Source organism: Mobula birostris, chromosome 12 (assembly GCF_030028105.1).
Source record: "Mobula birostris isolate sMobBir1 chromosome 12, sMobBir1.hap1, whole genome shotgun sequence".
NCBI classification, from domain to species: domain Eukaryota; kingdom Metazoa; phylum Chordata; class Chondrichthyes; order Myliobatiformes; family Myliobatidae; genus Mobula; species Mobula birostris.
The window spans coordinates 70,378,957-70,400,031 of NC_092381.1; the positions used below are offsets into that span (position 1 = coordinate 70,378,957).

Here is a 21,075-nt window from a genome sequence, read left to right on the forward strand (position 1 = left end):
GAAAAGAAAGCTTGAGCTGTAAGAGTGTGTGTGCTCTGGACCCAGTTATTTTAGTTATTTCATTTATTTTATTATCGATGATGACTGTTATACTGTGATGGTTCAAGGCAGAATTTCAAAATTGCCTTCTCAAGGGCAACTAGAAAGGACAATAGATACTGGACTTCATAATAGTACTAATACTGTATGTGTTGAATGAATGAAAAATAAAACAGTCTCCCAATGCAGAGACAATGTTGGACAAGACTTGTTTCTTAACACTAAATACACAATATAGCCTCTTCTCAGGCAATCTATTGGGATTGAGGATGGCTTGCTTGAGATCTGTATTTATGGGTTCTGAGGAGGCCAAAATGGCAGAGGTGAGGCTGAAGTCGTAATGGACTGGGATGTGAATAGTTAATGAGGTGGTATACTCCTTAAACTGTTTAATCAGGACTCCTGTGTGTTCCAGATGCATGGCCTCAGGGGTCTCAGTTTCCCACAAGTGCCCCTTCACCAGAGTGATCATGGGCCACAGCGTCCCAAGAGGCAGTGGGGAAGACTCATTTTTGAAAAACATTTGAACCGTTCTTGGATTTTTTTGCTGGGTCCACATGGTACTTTTTTCCCATGACTAGCTCACAATAGACTGTCAATTTTGGCACTCTAGTGTCAGGAATGTCAGCAACATGGCCTGCTCAGTTTAGCCAAAGGAGTGTGATTGCAAACTTGATGCTGGAGATGTTTGTCTGAGATGGGACACGGATGATCCGTCCTTCCAGTACATTTGGAAGCTTTTGCAGAGAGAGCTCTGATGGTAGTTTTCCAGGACATTGAAATGTCAGGTAGTTCAAATTTCCATAGTTCAGCTGAGGACAGGAAGCATTGTTGCTTGAACGGCCATGAGTACAATGCCAGACTTGAGGTTTTGCTCTTCAATGCCTTTCCCCTCCATTTCGTCGAAGGCAGTGGTAGATTTCATCATTAATGGTTGCCTTTACCAAGACATAACTCTCAACATACAAGATATAATCCACGTTTTTCAGAATCTCACCATGAATCTTATTGTCAGGGGGCAGTGTTAAACAACAGAGACAAGTTCCAGATGCATGTTGAACACTGCTTTCAAATGTTCCAAATCTTGTACATTTAACACCAGTGACAGAAGACAAACATCTGTCCCCGTAACTACTCATTAGATTGGTTTAGAACTGGTGTCCTAAAAGTCATGCTGTATGATTAGATTCAGTTCTCATGCGCAATTTGAGCTAAAATCCACAGTTAGGATTTGCTTTGTTCTGAACTGACATTTCCTGCCAAGCCCTGTATTAATCAGGAAGATAACATTAGAATTACGAGTTGGAGTTCAGATACTTGCTGAGCTGATGATTAAATTCTTGTAAATCCTTGAAAATTAATAGCATTAAATGAGAAAAGGTCACTATTGTTTTAAAAATCAGTTTGGTATAGTTTGAAATTTGAATATTTCTGGCCAGCCATTCATAATCAAATACAGTCAATCCTAATTCTCTTTTCATTATGGAAAGTAGTTTCTGATTAATGGAGAATCTGAAATGATAAGGGTGTATTACACTCTAGGGAGAGTTAATGTCAATGTTTCCAATCAGATATCTGTGGTCACTGGTGGATATGTAAGATGCTTTCATCTGAGGTTTTGGACCACACAACTTTATGCCTACATTACCGTCCAGAAAGCTGCCAACTTCACAGGCGATTCTGTATGGAGCAAATTTGCCTGCTAAAGATCAGACAGGTTGGGATCCCAAAGCTTTAAAATAGTGTTGTAATCTATGCCTTGTGAGGTTTATGAGGTTAGTTACATTACCCACAATAGCTCTTGCATACCCATTCCACCCACAGAAATTTGATTAAATGGATGTTATAATTCAATGGGGACTGAAATTTGTCTTATTTAAAATTGCCATTTGTCTTTGCCATTAGAGAAATATACATAATTACTTTAATTGAGAAATTAACATATGAACTGCAAGAATGAGACATTGTAGAGAAAACAAAACCAGAGTAAAATTGCCAAGGTTTGTTCTCTGAAAGAAGGTGCAGAAAGGAATTGGCAAACTGCTAACTTAGATAGCTGCAAAGGGGACTTTACAATTACATTACGTCAGCCCTAGACATGGAGTTATCGAATCATAAAGCAACTTAGTGCAGATACAGACCCTTCATCCTAACAAATCCGTGCTGACAACAGTGCCAATCCAGTAACACCAATTTCCTATGATCAGCCCATACCCTACTAAGCCACACCCCTTCATGTACCTGTCCAAGTGCTTCTTAAATGATCCTACTGTACCTGCCTCAACCAATTCTGGCAGCTCATTTCATATACTCATCATCTCCTGCCTGAAAAAGTTGCCCCTCAGGTCCCTTTTAACTCTTCCCCCTCTCACCTTAAATCTATGCTCCCTAAGTCTGGACTCCCTTACCTTGGGGAAACTGCCACTATAAAATTTTAAACATTTCTATAAGGTCACCCTTATTCTCCTACCTTCAATGGAATAAAGGCCTAGTCTGGCCAACCTCTTCCTATAATTCAGATTCTCTAGTCCTGGCAACATTCTCCCAAATCTTTTCTGCACTATTTAGTTTAGCCATGTCTTTCCTACAACATAGTGACCAAAACTGTACACACTATTTCACTCGTAGCCTCACCAATGACTTATACAACTACAACATAATGTACCAACTCCTATACTCAACACTCTGACTGACGCAGGGCAGTGTGCCAAGTACCATTTTCACCACTCTGGCTACTTGTAACACTGCTTTCTATGCACTTTTACTCCCTAGTGCTCTACCTGTGTCCTACGCGGCTCTGACTTTTCCAAAATACATCACCTCACACCGAATTGCTGCTCCTCAGTCTATTTCCCCACATGACCAAGATCCCCTTGCAAACTGCAAGAACTTTCTTACTATCAACGACACCTCCCAATTTTGTGTCATTCACAAACTTACCTATCAAGCATTGTCCGTCTGCAACCAATTCATTTATATAAATAATTAATAATAAGGGTCCTAACGCCAACCTTTGTGGCACATCCCAAGTCACAGGCCTCCATTCTGAGAAACAATCTTCAACCACCACCCTCCGCTTCCCACTACGAAGCTCATTCTGTATCCACTTAACTGTCTCTCTCTGAATTCCATGGACCTAACTCTCCAGAGCAGCTTACCAATGTGGGTCTTTGTTGAAGGCCTCATTAAAGTCTAAATAAACAGCAACCACTACCCTATCCCTCATCTATGTCTCTGGCTACTTCTTCAAAAACTCAAAGATATTCATCAAGAATGACTTCCCACAAATAAAGCTGACTCCTCCAAATCAGACTCAATCAATCCAAATCTGGTAGATCTTGTCCTACAGTGCTCTTTGACTACCACTTTATTTATTTTCCCTGACCTGTTCCCCAAGCAGAGGTCCAGTATTGCACCCTCCTGTAAACATTTCACAAATTCCACTCATCCAGATTCTTAAACACTTTTAATGGCCCAGATGATACTGGGGCCATTAAAATCCCCCACTAATATAACCCTCTTTTTTTTTACAACTAAGAGCAATTTCTCTACATACCTGCTCCTCTAGTTCCCATTGACTATTTGAGAGTCTCTAATTCAGCCCCACTAGAGTGACCCTCTCCTTCTTATTTCTAAGTTCTATCCATATGACTTCACTGAACAATCCCCAAGAATGTCATCTCCAAGTTCTGCTGATACATCCTCCTTTATCTGAAATGCTACACCACCTCCTAGTTTGCCTGTGCCTCCGCCATTACTGTAGCATCTCGATCCTGGAATATTGAACTGCCAGACTTGCCTTATCTCAGCTATGCTTCTGTTATGGCTATAACATCCCAGCCCTCAAAGCCATTCCATGGTCTGAGTTAAACCCTGAGCACTGAAATAAATGACTATTTCTTTCCCTGTTTTCACTGTGACCCTGACTTGCTCTCAAACGGTATTAGTTTATCCCTTGACTTGCTCCTGTTCTGACTCTCTACCCACTGCCAATCTAGTTTAAACACTCCCTTGCAACACCAGCAAATTTCCTGCAAGGATATTACTCCCTCTCCAGTTCAAGTGCAATTTGTCCCACTTGTAGAGGTCATCTCATTCCCAGAAGGGGTTCCAATGATCCAAGAACCTGATTCTCTGCTCCCAGCAATCTCTCCTTAGCCACAAATTCATCTAGCCTATCCTACATCTCACTTTGCTAACACATGGCACTGTGAGTAATCTGTTGAGCCCTAGTACAGTACAGTAATAGTACAATAAAATTAGATTATTAGATTAGATTAGGAGGACTCGCAGTCCTCTTTTATTGTCATTTAGTAATGCATGCATTAAGAAATGATACAATGTTTTTCCCGAATGATATTACAGAAAACACATGACAAACCAAGACTGAAAAACTGACAAAAACCACATAATTATAACATATAGTTACAACAGTGCAAAGCAATACCGTAATTTGATAAGAACAGACCATGGGCACAGTAAAATCTCAAAGTCTCTCAAAAGTCCCATCACCTGACGCAGACAGTGAACCTCCAGTGCCACAAACTTGCCGATGCAGCATCCCGGAAGCACCCAACCACAGTCCGACTCCAAGTCCGTCCGAAAACTCCGAACCTTCGACCAGCTCTCCGAAACCAAGCACCGAGCACCATCTCTGCCAAGCGCTTCGACCCTGGCCCCGACAACAGGCAATAGGCAAGGCCAAGGATTTGGGGCCTTCCCTCCGGAGATTCTCGATCGCACAGTAGCAGCGGCAGCAAAGCAGGCATTTCAGAAGTTTCTCCAGATGTTCCTCCGTGCTTCTTCACGTCTGTCTCCATCAAATCAGGATTGTGCACGGTATCCTAGTTAACACATATGATATCATTCGAACGGCCACGCGCGCTGCGTCGCGCTGCCATCTTCTCCTCCCTCCTTCTTGAGATCAAGATGGACTTGATCTCAGAATCTAGCCCATATTTTCTACCTGCACTGTGCTTCCTCCATAACTGCAGCAATTTATTCTGCATTCCGTTGTTTTCCACTGCATTACTGCGACGTACTGATGTAATGCAACAATCTGTATGGATGACACGCAAAACAAAGTTTTTCACTGTATTTCAGTACATGTGGCAGTAATAAACCTAGTTAGCAAATAGGCAGGCTTTCTGGTCCATCACATCTTTCTTCCCAACGTTACAAAAGACCATTGCCCTGAAATCAGAAGGTCCAATTGCCCTCCCACTAGCTAGCCCAGGGCTGTTAAAACAATAAAAAGGATTCCTGTAGGATTAGTGTAAATGGGTGCTTAATGGTCAGCCAAAGGACCTGTTTCCATGCTCTATGAGTGTAGGACTGTTAATAAAGATTGTCGATTTCCTCCAATGTGTTTGATCACAATACATTTAATTGGAGCTGTTTGCTGCAGTGAGCAAATATCACTCCATTTACTAGAAGGTCATGTTCTCTGCCAGCCCGATAGATTTATCTGCCTTCTTCCTCAAATTTATTCTTCTACTCATTTATCAAATCCTTCTGCTGATAGCAATTCCAAATGCTCATTAAATCATGTTAGTTCTATTATTACCCGTTCAATTAACTGTATTTCACTGTAACCAAGAATGACATTTAAAAATAAAGTTGACAAATATAAATAACAGTGTCACTAAGCATGATTTAATTCCACCATGAAAACAGATATAAATCTTTCTATATCATTGCCATTGATTTTTTTATTACTCAGTACACTACTTTGTGTAAATCAAAGTACTACCTCAGCAAACAGGGAACACTTCCAAACCAAGAGCATTTTGTCAGCTTTTATCATTTCACCATATTACAGCCTACGAATAGTTTCAAAGAGATAGCAAATGCACCTTTCCTCAATGCATACAATGTATTGTTCTGTATGGATGGTATATCTACTGTCCTCCATTGTGGTTGTACAAGACAAAGTTAGCACCTTCTCAAAAATCACCCGAGCCAGAAGCTTTTTTTTTCAGGTTTTTTGATGAGAAAATTATGTGAAAAGATATTGCCTTTTCAAGGGGAAATAAAGAGTGGATGGAGATGGACGTCCTTATACACTGTGTGCTTCAAGTTGGAATCCAAATTAACCCGCGCAGGAAATATTGTAAAAAAAAACAACTCAGCAAGTGATGTTCATACAAAACAACCTGCACGTTTAGAAGACAGAAAACTCCCCACCTGACATCCGGAACATGTCAAACTTAACTACTGAAACTATTTCATAAAGTCTTTGGCAAAAGAAAGGGCAATCTTGGAGACTAGTCTTGAAACAGTCTTACTGCACAGTTTTTAACCATTCTCATTTTAGAAATGTTGGCTTTGATGACGTATTTGCTCATGGTAATTTCTGATGAGTAGAGCTGTGACACGGTGCTTGCCCGGAATGACGATGGGGTGAGGTACCTCTGAAGTGAGCTGTACTCTCATAATATGTCCTCCAACTCTCAGTAGCCCCTCAGAGTCAAGAAAAGGACAGAGTTTACTAGGGTAACTTTGGATCGAACAGCAAACAATCAGAGTTCAGAGGTGAAAGGTAATGGTGTCTCCACTCAGGTCGAGGAGAGAGCTTTATAAATCAGCTGTTTTCTCGGAGATTGAATAAAAATAAGGCAGGGATAAGCAGAGCCATTGTTGGAGTGGGCAGTGTTAGAGTGGGGAGACTTTTGACTTTGGCTCAACAGGCTTAGGCGATAACAGATGTGAGTGACATAAGCTTTCTCTTGCTCATTCCTCAGTTTTAGGTGTATAATTAGGGCAGAAAGAATGGCTCCAGGGGCTGCGTTTTGTTCTGTGTGTGAGATGTAGGAATTCTGGGAGACCTCCAGCCTTTCAGATAACCACATCGGCACTAGAAACACCAAGCTGCAGCTCCTCAGAGAACATGTTAAAGAACTGGAGCTGCAACTCAGTGACCTTTGGCTCAGAAGGGAAACTGAGGAGATGATAGGTAGGAACTACAGGGAGGTAGTCACCCTGAGGTTGCAGGAGGTAGGTGAATGGGTGACTGTCAGCAGAGGGAAGGGAAGTATGCAGCTGGTACAGAGTACAACTGTGGCCATTCCTCTCAATAACTAGTATACCATTTTGGGTACTGGGTGGTGGGAGAACAGCCTACCAGGGGAGCCACATCGACCATGTCTCTGACTGGTGCACTGTAGCTCTGAAGGGAAGGGGGTCAGAGGAAGAATGCAGTGGTGATAGAAGATTTTGTAGTTAGAGGAGTAGATAAGAAAGTCTCTGGATATGATAGAGAGACCCAGATAGTACATTACCTCCCAGGTGCCAGAGTTATAGACGTCTCGGATCACATCCACAACATTCTGAATGAGAGAGTGAGCAGCCAGACTTCTTGACACATATTGGTACCAATGACATATAATGGAAAAGAGAGGAGGCTCCAAAGAGAAAATTTAGAGAGCCAGGTAGAAAGCTGAAAAACAGGATTTGCAGGGTAATATTCTCCAATGATTTGGCAGATGAATACATGGCTGAGGAACCGGTGCAGGGTGCAGGATTTCAGATTGATGGATCATTGAGATCTCTTCTGGTGACGAAATGACCCGTACAAAAGGGATGGGCTACTCCTGAACCCAAGGGGGACAAATATCCTTGTGGACCAGTTTGCTAAAACTGTTTTAAACTAAATTGGACTGGGTATGGGAATCAAAGTGATAGGGCTGAGGATAGGGAAGTTGGTTTACAGCCAGTGATAGTGTGTAGTGAGACTGTCAAGAAGCACAGGCAGATGATTGGGCAAAATTGCAGTCAGTGGGATGGGTTGCAGTGTGAAAGGGGAAAAAATTGAGAAGGGTGACAAATACAGGACTGAAGGAGTTACAGTTTAATGCACACAGTATATGAAATAAGTTGGATGATCTTGTACTGCAGTTAAAGATTGGCAGGTGTGATGTTGTGAGCATCACAGAGTCTTAGCTGCGTGACGGTTGTAGTTGAGAGCCTGATATCGAAGGATACCAATCTATCGAAAGGACAGGCAGGTAGGCAAAGGAGGAGGAGAGGCTCTGCTGGTAAAAAGTGAAAGCAAATCTTTAGAAAGATGTGACATAGGTTTGGAAGATGTAGGATCCTTGTGGGTAGAGTTAAGAAACTGCAAGGCTAAAAAGACCCTGATGGGAGTTATTTATAGACCTCTGGATAGGAGCTAGGATGTGGACTACAAATTACAGCAGGAGATAGAAAAAGCATGACAAAAAGGCAATGTTACATTAGCCTTTGGGGATTTCAATATGCAGATAGACTGGAAAAACCAGGTTGATGCTGAATCACAAAATGGGGATTGCTTTTTGGAGCATCTTGTGGTTGAGCCCAGTAGGGGATCAGCAATTCTGGACTGGGTGTTGTATAATGAACCAGATATGATTAGGGAACTTAAGATGAAGGGACCCTTAGGAAACAATGATCATAATATGATAGAATTCATCCTGCAATTTGAGAGTGAGAAGCTAAAGTTAGATGTATCAGTATTACAGTGGAGTAAAGGGAATTACAGAGGCATTAGAGAGAAACTGTCAAACTTGATTACAAGGGGATACTAGCAAGGATGATGGCAGAGCAGCAATGGCTGGAGTTTCTGGAAGTGATTCTGAAGGGACAGGATAGATACATCCCAAAGAAGAGGAAGTACTTTAAAGGCAAGACAATGCAACCATGGCTGACAGGGGAAGTCAAAACCAACATAAAAACAAAAGAGAGGGCATATAATAGAGCAAGAATTAATGGGAAGTTAGAGGATTGGGACATTTCTAAAAACCAAAGAAGGCAACTAAAAAACCCATAAGGAGGAAAAAGATGAAAGCGAGCCAATAATATCAAAAATGGTACCAAAAGTTTTTGCAGATACATATAGAGTAAAAGAGAGGAGAAAATGACATTGGAGAGATAGTAAGGGGGGACAATGAAATGGCAGATGAACTGAATAAGTGTCTTGCATTATTCTTCGTTGTGGAAGATACTAGTAGTATGCTGGAAGTTCTAGTGTGCCAAGGGTAGAAGTGATTGATTTGCTATTATTTGGGAGATGGTGGTTAGGAAACTGAAAGGTCTGAAGGTGGATAAGTCACCTGGACCTGATGGACTACAGCCCAGGGTCTTATAAGAGGTAACTGAAGAGATTGTGGAGGCATTATTAATGATCTTTCAAGAATTACCAGATTCTGGAATGGTTCTGGAAGACTGGAAAATTGCAAATATCATTCTATTCCTCAAAAACGGAGGGAGGTGGAGAAAAAACAAATCATAAGCCAGTTAGTCTGACTTCAGTGTTTGGGAAAATGTTGGAGTCAATTGTTAAGGATGTGGGCTTGGGTTACTTGGAGGGACATGACAAAATAGGACAAGGTCAGCATGGTTTCCTTAAGGGAAATCTTTCCTGACAAATCTGTTAGAATTCTTTGAAGAAATAACAAGCAGGATAGACAAAGGTGAATCAGTGAATGCTGTGTGCTTGGATTTTCAGAAGGTCTTTGATAAGGTACTGCACATGAGGCTGCTAAACAAGATAAGAGCCCTAGGTATTGCAGGAAAGGTACAAGCATGGATAGAACATTGGCTGATTGGCAGGAGGCAAAGAGTGGGAATAAAGGCATCTTTTTCAGATTGGCTGGCAGTAACTAGTGGTATTCCACAGGGGTCTATGTTAGGACCGTTTGTTTTTACGTCGTACGTCAATGATTTGGATGATGGAATTGATGGCTTTTTGGCCAAGTTTGCAGATAATACGAAGATAGGTGGAGGGGCAGGTAGTGTTGAGGAATCAAAGAGACTGAAGAAGGACTTAGACAGATTAGCATAATGGGCAAAGAAGTGACAGATGGAATACAGTGTTGGAAGTGAGACGAGCACAGACCTTAGAAAGGTTTAAGGGTTCAAACCTGGCACAAAACATATTCTCTGCTGAGCAGCAGCAATTGCTGCTCTCCTATATGCTACTGAGACATAGATTACATAAAGCAGGCATCTGAAAGCACTGGAAAAATATCACCAACACTATATTCACAAAATTCTCCACATTCACTGCAAGGATAAGTGATCCAACGTTCGAGTACTCCCCGGCCCAACATCCTTAGTATTCAGGCTTCAGTTACACTGCTTGCTGCATAGTTACTACGCTATGCTACATAGGCTGTCATTCACATGTCTAAATCCCAAGCAAACTGTATGATGGGAAGAGATTTCCAGGCAGAAAGAGGAAAGGATTCACTGGAGAACCTGCTGGGGTCATCTAATGTGTCTGGTGCTCCCGATGCATCCTCTTTAATGAAATGCAGCTTTCCCTGACGGACCTTTGGATCTCTGGTTCACAATTGCTCAGAGTATTCATAATGGCATTGAGAACCTCAAGGCCTGGCATGTAGGAGTGCACAGAGGCTCCATACAAGCAGCAGAAGGCACTCACCAACTCATAAACCACCCATCTGCTTGTTGTGCTAGCCACCACTAACTCCACCTGTGTGGAAAAGTCTGTGGTTTCCACATTGGCCACATTTATACCTTAGAACTCACACAAACAGAACAGAAGCAAATTATCCCCAGTCTTTGGGGGGGGGGGCAAGTGGTCTACCTCAGATGGAGAGATTTAAATGTATTCTCCTCCACATGTAATTTCTTTCCAGTTGATTATGCCAGCTTGTACAGTAGATAAAAGGAGGGGCTATACACAGTGATTGAAGTATGTCGGGTAGATTTATTTAATCTCCAGACTTATTCCTTATTCTCACGTACACAGTGGGCACATGTACAAATACCTTGGAACCCATTCAGATACCTTCCAACTATATATTGGGGACCCCAGTGGCAGTATTTTGAAGACAGTATGATGGATAAATCAGTGATTTCTGCGGGCAGTGACTCAGGAGGAATTTTGTTTCCAGATCTTGGTTCTTGCGTGCATTATGTGGCATACTAGAAGGCCGATTGGGAAATGTTTGTGAGCATGGCAGGAAGGTTGTGAGCCCAGTCAGAATCTTACATCAGGGGAGGAAGATGTGGTGAAAGAGTTTCCCTTCGCCCTACATGGTTGAATTTTTAGGTATTTGATTATTGGATCTCTGGACAGGGAATAGCCATCACTCTCCACTACTTTCTCCATCTCCAAAGGGATCCTACCACCAAACATCTTTACCTCCACTCCCCTCTGCTTTCCACTGGGATCGCTCCCTCTGTGATTCCCTTGTCCATTCATCCCTCCCCACTAGTCTCTCTCCCAGCACTTATCCCTACAAGTGGCCAAAGTGCTACACCTGTCCATTCACCTCCATTCAGGGCCCCAAGCAAGTCCTTCCAGGTGAGCCAACACTTCACCTGTGAACCTGCTGAAGTTATCTATCGTGTCTGGTGCTTCCGATGAGGCCTGCTCTACACTGGTGGGACCCTTCGTAAATTGGGGGATTGCTTCGTCAAGCTTCTTCACTCCAACTGCCAAAAGTGGAACTTCCCAGTGGCCAAACATTTTAATTCTGATTTTACAAATTCAGTGAAGAGGCATTTGTAGATTGTAACTTGACAGTTGTAGCCATGGCCACTTGTAATGCGTCAAAATTTTGAAAACGATTTTTTAATAACTTTGGTGCTTGGGTTCTTGCAATCTTATTTCCAACTTGCACCCCAGGAACTATAGATGAAATCAATTAGCTTCTAATGATCGCGTCAATCTGTTGTTTAGGTTACACTGTAAACTTTGTGCTGGTGAAATATTGGATTTAGTATTTTTTTCAACATGCCTTCAAAGGACTTAATTTGGTGGCTATGCTCAGACTGAGAGTGCAGAAGGTCACAGGCTTTAACCAAACCCAAATTGACATTGCCTACTTTACCTGTGTTTGCTTTTTCCTTCTGAACGAGTTCCTCTTCAGGCAAATGTGGTCCCAGCCCGAGGTATACCTTATCCAGTGAGTACGGTTGCAATTCTGATAATGTCATAACAAGAATCTGCTCCGTCATTCAAACATGGCTGATTTATTTTCCCTCTCAACGCCAAAATCTGAAGAAAATGCATGATCCCAGTGAAATACACTTCATTGTTTCTACACATCACTGAAAGTTAGACAAATACTGAAGTGGAAGAGCACAAAAATGAATAGTTTTCATATCAAGCATTCAGTAGAAAAGCGGAAAAGCTCTGTTCCTACCTTGCAGCACAGCAGTGGCTGACAAATCCATCTCTATCTATCCTGCTGATCCCCCGAGCACTTGATTTTAGACTGTAGGGGCATAAGATGTAGGGGCAGAATTAGGCCATTCGGACCATCCAGTCTGCTCCGCCATTTCATCATGGCTGATTTAATAGCCCTTTCAACCTCATTCTCCTGCCTTCTCCCCGTAACCTTTGACACCAACACTAATAAAGAACCTATCACTCTTTGTCTTAAATATAACCAATGACCTGGCCTCCACAGCCATCTGTGACAATGTTTTTGTGGTGATATCACATGTAAGAACATGATTGGAGAGGGTTCTGAGCATGCACAGAAATGAGAGAATGATCCAGAATGATCTGAGGGAACATAGCTTTGTAAGAAACATGGTTTTGTTGCTGTAAGTAAAAGTTATATTTCTTCCAGAACATGATTCTTTATTAGTAACCCACGGTACGTATAAAGAACACAACATGGTATCAAAAGTCGGTCTGGAAGAATAATACGTTGGCTAACACCGGACAGCCGAAGATAATTTACAGTGTAAGGGGTTTCTCCTTTTATGTTACTGCTAAGGCTAATGAAAATGACTTCTTTGTTATGTTAGAATAAAGTGGCTTCTTTGTTATGTTAACTGCTGAGAAAGTGCTTCTCTTTTGTAGCTTATTTGGGTTATATTATTGATAAGAGAAAGAACGAACCAATTGGGATAGATGTTATTCTTTCTTGTGTGTCTGTAAGCTATTGTTTTTCGCGGGCAATGAGGCAGAAGGCGGATGGGGGCAGAGACAGGAGACGCGTTGCTGTAAGCTAGGCGACAGGACGGACCCCGAGCGGGAGTCCGAGGCCCAAGGTGTTCGGCGAGGAGAGGAGACAAAGACAGACTCGTGTGGAGCATCTGGTTGACCACCGTGGTTAGTCCCAGGCGGCGGGTCAAGGGGGTTGGAGGGGATTGAATGGTGGAAAGAAGACTCAGTTAATTGAGCTCCAACTGTTGTGCACGAAGTGGTTGAACTTTGATAAGGTTGGTGCCTTTTATTTTCCTTTTATATTTTATCTCTATTAATTACATAGTTCCAGTAAGGTGTAATCATTTAATCACATATGGTGTACTGTCTGTTATTTGGTGGGGTGGGGTACATCACACAGCCTCCACACAAACTTGATTACCCAGTTTGGTGGGGCCGAAGGCTGACTCCCCCTAGGCGAAAGTGAGTTGAGTGAGCCTGAGGCTTACCAGGGAACTACAACTGAAAAAAGAGTTCAAACTGTTTTGGTGTTTGTTAACAGTTTTACAAATGGAAGGGCTGTGACCCCCACTGCCACTTCAGCTGACTGGAAACATAGCTGAGAACTGGAGAAAATTCAAGCAGTGTTTTGAAATATATTTATTGGCGATCAGAGCAGATAAAAAGGGGGAAAAAACGCAAGCTGCACTTCTACATGTAATAGGTGGCGACACAATTGAGGTATATAATCATTTTATTTTTGAAGGTGGAGACAATCTAAATTTGCAATCGATAATGGACAAATTTGAAGCATTTTGTATACCAAAGCGTAATGTGACATTTGAGAGGTATAAATTTCTTACTTGTCGGCAGAAAGATGGTGACTCTACAGATCAATATATTACTGAGTTGAGACACCGTAGTAAAACACACGAGTTTGGAGAACTGACAGACTCTCTCATTAAAGGCAGAATTGTTTGTGGCATTCTGGATAATGGTCTGAGAGAAAGACTGTTAAGAGAACAAGACTTAGACCTGGAAAAAGCTGTGATGCTCTGCAAGGCTTCAGAAACCATGACGTTACAGGCTAAAGAACTTTTCAGTGAGAGCTGCCATGTAGACACTGTGAGGAAACACGAATATATTAGAAAAAAATAATGACAACAAAGCCGGCAGAGAGCAAGATGTCATCTGAGGGGAAAAAGCTATGTGATCGCTGTGAGCGGCAACATCGACCAAAACAGCATCCAGAATATGGTAAAATGTGCAACGACTGCGGTAAGAGTAATCATTTTTTCACACTGTTCAGAAGTAGAAAGGAAATAAAACAAGTAAATGCAGTTCTTGAAAATGAACTTGAGGAGCTTTATATAGATGTGCTTTGTGAAAACAAAGTAAGAATGACTGGACTATTCCATTGCAAGTGAACCAAAACAATATTCTGTTTAAACTTGATACTGGAGCACAAGTAAATGTTTCTGCAGAATCTGGGTTTAATGCATTAAAGCCAAGACCAAAGTTACATAAGACAAATATAAAAGTGACTGGGTATTCAGGTGCAGGCATTCCAGTTAAAGGAACATGTGTGCCAAAAGTATCACACAAAAATATTGTGCACAGGTTTTCATTTGTGGTCGTGCCGAAGAATATACAGTCAATACTGGGTTTATCTGCCTGTGAGAGACTGAATTTGGTGAAAAGAGTATTAGTCCTGGATAGTGACACAGAGTCAGAATACAGTGACTTGATGAAAGAGTATGAGGACTTGTTCAAAGGGCTTAGTTGTCTTCCAGGAGAGCACATGATTGAAATGGACAACACAGTGCAACCCATAGTACATCCATGTAGAAAAGTGCCTTCTGCATTACGTCATCAACTGAAAACAGGGCTGAAGCGACACAATGCTGTATTACAGTCGGCAGAAGGTGATGTAGCTCGACTGCAGGTCCAGCTCATGCAGGCAAATGCTGACACGGAGAACATAAAAGCAGTAGCTGCAGTGTCTGAGACGACCAAGCAGGAGGCAATTGATGATGTGAAGAAGCATGGCAGGAGGAGGTTGCTGCAATGCAAGCGATAATGAGAGAGACACTGAGAGAATATGAGATTCAGTTTCATCACCGTCTAGAGCAAGAACACTCACAGTGGGCACAGTATAAGGAAACAGTGGAATGTGAGTTGACTGATCTAAGGAGATGTTTGTCTGAAGGACAAGGAGGTGAAATAAGGACACAAGACAAAATGAACACATGGACACAGAAAGCTACAGTACTTGAAGAAGTAGAACCCAGATCATACATGGTCCAAACAGAAGAAGCAGTAGTATTAAGAAGAAATCGCAAAGACCTCAAGAAAGAGCCAACTTCAGAGTTTCAGTTAACTGATGCAGACCAGGCAAAACATGGAAGTAACAATGAAACACAAAGACTGTGTGAACCACTTAGAAGATCTACTTGTGTTCGTAAACCCCCAGAGAGACTGATAGAGACCTGTTAAGTTATGCATTTGTTATGGTCAATGTTGCTAATTGTTTTTCTTTTTAAGATGTGGTGATATCTCGCATAAGAACGTTTTGAAGAGTTCTGTGCATGCGCAGAAATGGGAGAATGATCTGAGAGAACATGGCTTTATAAGAAACGTGGTTCTGTTGCTGTAAGTAAAAGTTATATTTCTTCCAGAACATGATTCTTTATTAGTAACCCACGGTATGTATAAAGAACACAACAGTTTTCACCACCCTCAGGCCAAAGAAATTCCTGTTCTAAAGTGGCGTCCTTGTGTTCTGAAGCTGTGCCCTCTGGTCCTAGACTCTCCCAGTACAGTATTGGAAACAGTTCAGTTGCAAAAGTATCGATTCTGGGACCATCTGAAGAAAGTTATAAACAACATAAAATGTATGCCATGTGTAACGTTTTCCCTCTGGCAGGTGCGCGCCTCGTTTCTCTGACTCAGTTTGCACCCTCACTCTGTGGGTCGAAGCAGCAGGCATGCCCAGGAGCTCGAAAACGGAGAGAAGCGGCGGAACGCTGAGCAAGTCTCCGCGAACTCCCAAATGCTCCCGCTGCAGGAACCACGGCTTCGACGTGCGGCTGAAGGGGCACGGAGTATGCAGCTGGCGCCACTGCCAGTGCCCCAAGTGTTTCCTGATCACCGAGCGCCAGCGCATCATGGCAGCTCAGAAAGCGCTCCGTAAGCAGCAGCAGCGGGAAGAGGAGCTGGGCTTGGCCGCAGAGGGCAACAGCACAGGGGCCAGCACACTTGTTGCCCCGGAGCCACTGCCAGCTCTGGCCCCGAGCCCGGCCACCAACAGCACCCAGCCGGAGGCTGAAGCCTCTCTCCCGGACAGGCGTGGATCCTCGGGGCTGGAAGCTGGTGGCGAGAGGAAGGACAACGTCTCCACCTACATGGTCCACGCCTCTACTCAATTCGGTAAGAGAGAAAAACTGCAAATTAGTTAAGATACTTGACAACGTGCAGAGCTGCTCGTAACTCAAGTGCTAGAAGAGAAGAACTATTTATTTCATTTATTCAAGGTATAGTATTTTAAAAGATTTTATGCTAAACCCTATTTTAAATTCTTTAAAATCGAATCAGACTGAAACCGTTCTAAGAAACCATGGGGTTATCGTGTTTTCTATTTTAACGTTTGGTTGGACGTTGAACATGTTTTTAAATATCCCTTTTTTGCATGCATTACTAAACATAGAACTTCAATAATTCTCTAGTTACATTTGCAGCTTCGAACTTTTATAAATTATAATGACAGGCTCATGTTAATGTCTTCCCTTGATATAAAGTTTAAAGGAAAACCCTTACAACTATAGTGTGTTTCACAAAAGTATTTGTTTCCTCCGCCCCCCCCCCCATTTCCATATATGAAGAGGTATTTATAATTGTTGCTATTTACAGTTATACAGTTAGACCACCTCGTTTTTCCGGTGCGGAATTTATTTAAATTCCGGCTGGGAATGTGAAGTAGTGTTTCCGTCGCGGCTCGGTTGTTTCTGCTCACTTTGTTTTAAATCGGATTGCGGTCCCATTATCATGTAAAAAAAAGTTTTCGTTAATCAAGCTGCGAAAGAAAAAGTGTTGGATCACCGGACAAAAGAAAAGATCCGGAACAAATAGGAAATTTAACTTTTGTGTCTTCACCAAACGGTCAAAAGTAATAAACATTAATCTCCGCAGTCCTGGGCGGCACTGTGTTCTCAAAGTCGCAAAGAGTAAGGTGCGTTGTGAACAACGGACACAATGACGCAACCTTTATTCCCAAGGCTTCCTGAAGGGTTTGATTCTCTGGTGTTCTTTAGCAGTGAGCATCTTTTAAACACACGGAAGTGATCCTCGCCCATTGTCACCACCGCAAAATTCCGCTGGAGGGGCTCTCAAACTAGAGTTGTCAAAGGGTAGGAGCCAAATTAAAGTAATCAATTTGGGTCTAGGGGCTAAACTACCAACATGTCCTGGTAAAGTGTCTTCCAGTCCTGGGACAAACCCAATTTAGAGTTTAGTGACCTAAATGACAAGTATAGTGCTTCCATCCCAAAATATGTACTCAAAAATTCAGCCTGCCTTTCCAGTGCAGAAACCGGAAGGTACTGCCCTGCCACAGATGCCAAGATTCAAATAAATATAAACCTGAGTCTCTGGCTGCTTTCTCAGGTGAACGTAATGATTCAAAAGCCCCGTATCCCCATCCAATTTAACTCTCAGGAGATATTGTTTGAACAGATTATGTAGTTTTTATCATATTGCCCTATAAGAGAAAATTGGCTGCCACTTTTAGTAGATTAGCAGTTGGAATTGAATCTGATAACATTCTAAAATTGTTAAAGGATCTAGATAAATGTCTTTATTTTTGAAAATAAAACTCTCTACACCACTCAGAGCAATCACACCCCTATGGTTCTGTTGTTCTGATATATATTACATCCCTGAAGTTTGAGTACCAATTCAACAACCTGATTCTGTATAAGCACAGGAAAGCAGCATCCATCATCCAAGACCCTCACCACCCAGGACATGCTCTCTTCTCACTGCTGCCATCAGGAAGAAGGTACAAGAGCCTCAGGACTCACACCACCAGGTTCAGGAACAGTTATAGCCTTTCAACCATCGGGCTGTTGAACCAAAAGAGATAACTTTACTCAATTTCACTCGCCCCCATCAATGAAATCTTCCCACAACCAATGGGCTCACTTCCAAAGACTCTTCACCTCATGTTCTTGATATTTATTGCTTATTTATTTATTTGTTATTATTTTTGTATTTGCACAGTTGGTGTCTTCTGCACTGTGGTTGAACACCCTAGTTGGGTGGTCTTTCATTGATTGTATTATGGTTATTATTTTATAGAATTAGTGAATACACCCACAAGAAAATAAATCTTAGGGTTGTATATGTTGACATATATGTACTTTGATAATAAATTTAAATTTGAACTTTGAATATCTTTAATGTAGAAGAGCAAGATATAGCAGATCAGATGTGCAATAAATAATGTCAGAGGAATATATATTTGGACACGTGATCAAAGTAGGGATTGTAGAGGAGAATAATAGGAGGAGAGTGAACTGGCGGCTTTTGGCAGGGAATTTCAGATTATGGGATCTTGGTAACTAAATGTACAGCTGATAGTTGTGTGAAAAGGAAGGAGGTATGCACGTATTACTAATGTGATAGAGGGTTGAGAGAAACAAAAAGAGATGAAGAATTGGGGAGAAGAGAACCTATGAAGGAATTTTTGGAGCAACTTGAGAAGGAATATTGAACAGGATTAACACTTGAGTATTCACACAGTAACATGTTTGGGATTCTCAAATTTATTACCCCACCACCCATATGTCTGTACTGGTACCTGGTTATGGAGTGATAGAGCACAGAAGCAGTCCTTTCACCTATATAATCCATGCAGACCTGGTTTTCTACCTAGTCCCATCTACCAGTAAAAGTCCATAGCCTTCCACTTTTCTTTCATCCACGTACCCATCCAAACTTCTCTTAAATGTTAAAATTGAACCCACTTCCACCGCTTCCGCTGGTAGCTCTTTCCACGCTTGCAACACACTCTGAGTGTAGAGGTTCCTCCCCCTCAGGTTCCCCTTAAATATTTCACCTTTCACCCTCAACCTGTGCCCTCTAGTTCTAGTCTCACCCAACCTGAGGGGAAAAATCCCATGTGCATTCACCCTATCTACATCCCTCAGAATTTTGTGTACCTCTATAAGATCTTTCCTCATTCTCCGGGGAATAAAGTACTATATATTCAACATACCCCTGTCATTCAGGTCCTCAAGTCCCAGCAACATCCATGTAAATTTTCTCTGTATGCTTTGAAGCTTATTGATATCTTTCCTGTAGGTAGATAACTGGAACTGCATACAAGACTCCAATTATGGCCTCACCAACGTATTATACAGCTCCAGTCTATCATCCTAACTCCTGTACTCAGTGCTCTGATTTATGAAGGCCAATGTGTCAAAACCTCTTTTTATGACCTTATCTCCCTGTGAAGCTACTTTCAATGTATCATGGATTGTATTCCCAGATCCCTTTGTTCTACCACACACCTCAGTGCCTTGCCGTTCGCTGTCTAAGTCTCACCCTGGTTTGTCCTCCCAAAGTGCAACACTTCACACGTATCTGCATTAAACTCCATCTGGCATGGTTGCATTCCAGTACTACTGAAGTAAACCTAGTCAGGAAGCTTCACCAGGCTGTTCAAATAAGCTCCACAATAGAAGACAAGTTCCCCTTCTTATCTCTGTGTCCAGTTGTGTAGCTTCTAGCTGAAATCTGAAGTGGAGCTAATTTTGCTAATATTGCCTTCAGCAAAGCCTAGAACAAATGCCAAGCCTTCAGTGGTGCCTTCTGTTAAGTTTTACAACTTAGTTTATTTGATTTTTACTACTTGAGCTCAAGACTGGTCGGATTGACTGAGAGAGATCCTTTCCACATTTAGATCATCCTGCTTTGTACCAAGAGTTCACTTCTGCCAGTAAAGAGCAAGCTGAAAGGAACATGATGGGCAGCGGCTTTTACCAGAATATCTTGCCACCGAAGCTATACACGGGATACTGCAGCAGCGTCTACAGTTATCACCCCCTGTCCATGGGCTTTCCAATGAATCAGCCAGGCTACAAAGGGGCTCCTGTGCCATCTGGGGTGTGTGCCTCAAGAGGCAGCTTCAGGCCAGTCCAAGGAAACCTTGGAGCATTCCATCCGAACCCCATGTTGGTAAGATTATTAAATAGAACAAAAAAAAATTACAAATCCACTTTCAGTTAAATGCTGTAATGTATTTGAAGTTTCAAAGTGTAAAAGATGTTGATGTAATTTAGAAATTTTAGAATGTAATACACTCTTCTTTGTAATAATTTCCTTAGGATGTGAACTCCGATTATATCTCACTTCTCAATGTACTGTCCTCCCAACACCATGGCATGTCATGGCACCGAAGGAATTTTGAAGTGGTTGCCCTGACAAAGGATTGCATGTTCTGATTGTTTCTCTTTCCAAAGGTGCTGCCTGACCTGGGATCTTCTAGCATTTTTTTTGTTTTTATATCTTTGAAACCAGTTCCATTTTCAGTTCATTCTTGACAGAGCTCATCTTTCACCTCTCCAATTCTGCTGTGAAAATTTCTAATAAATCTGCCTCCATCACACATTCAGGCACTATATCTCATAACTACCCAGATTAAAAATCTATTTTCAACTTGGGAAGTTTGCCAAGTATATTAAAACCTTGTCAACGTGCTCAAAATAGTGGAGGGATTCAGCAGGTTAGGCAGAATCTTTAGGTGGAAAAAGAGCAATTGACACTTCATCAGAGCAGAGGAGAAAAGAGGGCAGAAGCCAGAAGTAAATGGTGGGGAGAGGGAGTGGAGCAAGAGCTGGCAGGTGACAGGTGGATTGAGGTGAATGGGGGAAGGTAGGTAGGTGTGGCTGGGGGAGGGAACTGGGAACAATGTGAGAAGCTGACAGGTGATAGGTGGAGTGGCAAAAGGCTACAGGCTGATCTATACTTGTGCGTCAGGCTTGCGCCGTAGCCTACGCAAGTGGGCAACGCCGTTGTGAGCATTTATACTTGTGCGTTGGTGTGTCTGCGTCGCTCTGCAATTCAGGCACGTCACGCATGCGCACACA

The 21,075-nt window shown here is 42.2% G+C and overlaps 1 long non-coding RNA gene across 1 annotated transcript; it reads right to left on the reverse strand.

The window, feature by feature from the left end:
* Window positions 1-4,447: 4,447 nt before the first annotated feature.
* On the reverse strand, window positions 4,448-12,248 carry LOC140206355 (uncharacterized). Its single transcript, XR_011888120.1, has 3 exons — window positions 12,195-12,248; window positions 11,880-12,046; window positions 4,448-5,098 (listed from the first exon to the last, which is right to left on the reverse strand). It is a non-coding gene; the product is annotated as an uncharacterized lncRNA (long non-coding RNA).
* Between the last annotated feature and the right edge of the window lie 8,827 nt (window positions 12,249-21,075).